The sequence below is a fragment of the Lathyrus oleraceus genome, chromosome 5, assembly GCF_024323335.1.
Source record: "Lathyrus oleraceus cultivar Zhongwan6 chromosome 5, CAAS_Psat_ZW6_1.0, whole genome shotgun sequence".
Taxonomy (NCBI): Eukaryota; Viridiplantae; Streptophyta; class Magnoliopsida; order Fabales; family Fabaceae; genus Lathyrus; species Lathyrus oleraceus.
Window position 1 is genome coordinate 76,950,728 of NC_066583.1, and position 4,900 is coordinate 76,955,627.

General features: G+C 34.1%; 1 long non-coding RNA gene across 1 annotated transcript; it reads right to left on the bottom strand.

The window, feature by feature from the left end:
• Positions 1 to 1,374: 1,374 nt before the first annotated feature.
• On the bottom strand, positions 1,375 to 1,833 carry LOC127087107 (uncharacterized). Its single transcript, XR_007789782.1, has 3 exons — positions 1,786 to 1,833; positions 1,504 to 1,695; positions 1,375 to 1,410 (listed from the first exon to the last, which is right to left on the bottom strand). It is a non-coding gene; the product is annotated as an uncharacterized LOC127087107 (long non-coding RNA).
• Positions 1,834 to 4,900: the final 3,067 nt, after the last annotated feature.

A 4,900-nucleotide genomic window follows, 5' to 3' on the forward strand; every position in this document is an offset into this window, starting at 1 on the left:
CGCCCTTGTGCGATTTTGAAAACCTTTTTCAGAAGCGAGTATGTTTTATTCATATCAATGTAAAATAAACAAAGGCTCACTACGCCAAATAAGGGAAAATAGGGCGCTTATTTTGGCCTATAACAGCGCTTTTAAGCGCCCTCTAAAGTGGCGCTGGCATAGGTAAAGACAACGCTTTGTTTTCCTGGAGAAAGCGCTCTCTAAAGTGGCCCTTTAAGGGCCACATTATAGTGCGCTTTCAGAAAAAAGCGCCCTCTGGAGTGGTCCATAAAGGGCCACCTTAGAGGGCGCTTTCTGGACAAAGCGCCCTCTAAAGTTGTCAATGTAAAGTGTTTAGAGGGCGCTTCCTACAGAAAGCGCCCTCTAAAGTGTTAGTTATTTTAAAAAAAATTGTTTGAAAAACAGTGGGTATTTAATTGGGAACCTGTCGCATGCTGCAAAAGTGTAAAATTCATATTGATTTCATCCTTTAATCCAATGTTATACATCATTAATCCATTGATATATACAACATGAATCCATTTATATACAACATTAATCCTCCATATATACAACATTAATATATTGATATTCATGCATGTACAACAACATTCCATACATATATGTACACAACCTATATGATTCTATGATCAATAATGAATTGACACAATTCATCCTTCATTTCATCCAAATGAGCTCTTGAGTAAGATTTGTATTCGTCAAAGTACTACAATTAAGAGAATAAAACATATTCATGATTTAGTAACAAATTAGATGAAATATCCGATAATATTAAAATAAACCCTAAGTTATTATTCCATACCATTTTTGGGATGTCTATACGATTCAACGCAATGATATCTCTCATAAATCTCAATACAAAAAATCCGCAATCGATCGAATTATTTTGCTGAGGACACTACACAGAAAAACAAACAATATATATATATATATATATATATATATATATATATATATATATATATATATATATATATATATATATATATATATATATATATATATATATATATATATATATATATATATATATATATATATATATATATATATATATATATATATATATATATATATATATATATAGTTAATTTCTTACAAACACTATTATAAGCAAAAATAAGAAACTTAATATATACCTGAACTCTGACCCAGGTAATGTCCTTCCTATTACGATAATTCTTTTTCGATCTAAATTTTAGTATTGCCCTAACAAAATAAAAACGTATATTGAGATCAATCTGACAGACATAATTAAATATACAAATACACACGAATATTTAGGGGAATTTCACTTACGCGTCAACCGTCTTCTTCATACTCGGATATTTACTCCAATTACTCGGTAACGAATCGAGATAATACACCCTTAGTCTCGAAAGATCCATAGCAACCAACACCCAGTGACCACTGTAAAATAAAACAAAAATTTAGATGCATGAAAATTTTCTACGTAAAAGATATACATAGATTAGAATGAAATTATTAGAAAGAAAATCTAACCCGTTGCCAGAATTAAACGGTAAAAAATACAAACTGGGTGTAGTATTATCGGCCACCATGAATCTATCGACTAGTTCATTCATTACGGATGTTGGATTTTTCGTTATAAACGTTGTGTTGATACGGGAAGCAGCAATAAAATTGAATCGGTTACACAATTCAGTTCCCCGCATCAATGTGTCATACATATACCTTAAATAGAAACATAATAAACATTAGATTACTCATTGAAATGTGTAAATAAATTGTTCAACTAAGTAAATAATAGATTGATTGGAGTACCATATGTATGTATGAATGACAGCGATGCCCAATTCTTCGTGTTCAAAAAGTTGTTGCATGTCCTCCTTTGTAATTAATTCGGAATGAGCAATTCCGAAAACACCTTCATCTGACTCTTCCACCATTTTCTGACTCTTCCACCATTTTCTCAAGACGCATCATAATTTGAGATTTTGTCCCGGACGTCGTTGGAATTTCCTTACTAGCTTTGTCCAACATTTGACCGGGAACCTAAAAATATAAATTAAATCATGACTTTTTGTGATGCAACAGAATCGTTGTGTATATAATTCAATGGGTATATATATTTGTACCTCTTTTTGAGATTTAGGATTTGTTTTTGTCCCGGACTTCGTTGGAATATCCTTACCAGCTTTTTTCAACATTCGACCGGGAACCTAAAAATTCATATAAATTAAATCATGACTTTTTGTGATGCAACAGAATCGTTGTGTATATAATTCAATGGGTATATATATTTGTACCTCTTTTTGAGATTTAGGATTTGTTTTTGTCCCGGACTTCGTTGAAATATCCTTACCAGCTTTTTTCAACATTCGACCGGGAACCTAAAAATTCATATAAATTAAATCATGACTTTTTGTGATGCAACAGAATCGTTGCGTATATAATTCAATGGGTATATATATTTGTACCTCTTTTTGAGATGCAACCGACTCGATGCGTCTTGAAATCCCTTTACCAGCTTTATGTGTGGGTCTTGTAGGAGTCTAACATTACCATGTAATAAGGATTGATTAAATATCATAATTGTAGCTGAATTGAAATGTGAATACTAAATATTCATAATCATTTAGAACATATATACCTCGGCATCTGGGAAAATTAGATCTGACGGCCATCCAACAAAGGATCCGACTGCATCTCGCATCAACGTTGTCTCTGAAACAACGTCAGGTAATGGTAGAAGCGCGTCCGTATCTAATACAAGGTCAACCGAAACTTTCATATATCCCACCGGGAGGGGATTATGGTGAAGTAATTCACCCGAAGTGTTGTGCACTTTTCCCTTGCCAACTATGCGATAAGTTGGTGACGATAAATACAGTTGACAAGGTGTAATGCCCTAAACCAATAATAAATATGTTATTGTTAACGTGTATATGTGTCAAGTAAAAAAGTGCCATTTTAATTTCATAATAACATATATAATTACCTCGGGAAATTTCGGTTGACAATTGATACTAGCTCGGTCACTAGTATCTTTTGCCTCGGAACCGCACCTTTCCTCTCTATACCTTGCATTCTCCTTTTGCAGTTCGAGTACTTGTGCCCTTAACTCCGCCAAGGTCTCCATCACCTCTTTGTTGGTAGGATTTTTTGTTTTTGGTTTTTTATAAAATGACGACGGAGTCACACCAAAACCCTTACCCCTCACACGACCGGAATACTCAGGAACATTTAGTACTCGACTAAGTAGGCTCCTACAATCCTGGACCTCGGTTGAAGGTAAGGTTTGGGATAAAGTCTCCTGAAATATTATTAGAGGAGATTAAAAATGAATTATATGTCTAACAAAATTTTTGATATAATTAAAGTAATAATGTTATATATACTTACACATTCGTCATAAACATTTTGAACCGCTTCAACGACAGCCCCATCCTTCCCAACCCGAGCAGCCTTCCACAATACGTGCTCCGGAAGAGATGTTGCGTCACTTTTCTCCTCGGCTAGCTACACATTGAATCAGATTATAAGATCATCAATTATAACATATTGTGACAATGTATAAGCTCATAGCATTTGAATATACTCACAATTCTTTGTTGTAACCGTGCATATCTCGTACGCCCTTTTTTGTACGGATACGCGGGTTTTGATGCCCTTTTCCGATTTTTGTCGCTTACTTCCTGGACAAAAAAGTTTAAGGCATATCAGAACCAAGTAACTTAACAATTGTATAATACCATAATTAATAGACATTACATGAAATTTTTCGTTTCTTCGTTTGGCGACAAAGTTATCCCATTCTTCGGCTGAAATAATCTCCGCATACTTCATTGGCCGTTCTGCTTCAACAAATTTTCCTTCCTCATCCTTGAGAAATTTGTTGGACAAAAAGGATCGAAATCCTCGGAGTCTTTTTCCGGCCAATTGAATACAATATTTTTGCCGGCTTTCATCGATGTGAAAGGATCTCTAAAAAACATACACATGGAGTGTGTTACTGTAAGTAATATTATAACAATATATGGTCAACAAATAGTCAACAAAAAAAACATATAACAATATATGGTAAGTACCTGTATCTCAGACCATATTTTTTCTTTGCCAACCTTCAATTCCGAACTTCTCCAATTATCACATGTAATCGGAATATGTTGTCGAACAAGGAAACCAATGTAACTTGCCAACATTGAACTGTTAGGCTCAATTAGTTGGTCTTCAACACTCCAATGTACTTCGAATTTTTCACCCTTGTCTCTTGCACGAATGATTGACTTCATAACAGTCAATCCTCGTTTGATTTCATTTTCAACATTGTTACGTGATCCACTCGCGTCATGGGTATCGTCTTGGTTACTAGCCATTTTATCTGTAATATAGAAATGATTCAATAAGACCCAAGTAAGACAATGACCATATTCGTGAAGCTACACAAAAAACACATTCATATACCTTCCATTTCTCTCATGTTACAACAATCTAAACTCTCTCTTTTTTTCATCATTATTGAATACAAACTCACACACACCTACTGCATACAAAAGACCAATGCAAACTTATGGTGTTTGGAACATGAACAAACTTGCATCCATAATCATCAAACTTCCAAGCACAAGCTTAAACACACTCCAAATGACATCAGTTTTCAATCAGAAATAAAAAACCTTACATAACCATACAACATACAACATTCAGTGATCAAAACCATACACAAAAAAATAACAAAAAATGATTTTCAACAAGGTGCTCATGAACACCATATAGTGCTCGTTTGCCCTAAACAACATTAATCAACATAATGCACAAAATGTAAAACTCAGTTTAGAAAATGCCCTAATCAAACACCTGAAAATACAAACTATTGAGAGAAATACCTTCAAGGTGACGGTAACGATGGAGAAGAAAGTGAATAGCGACGGTGGAC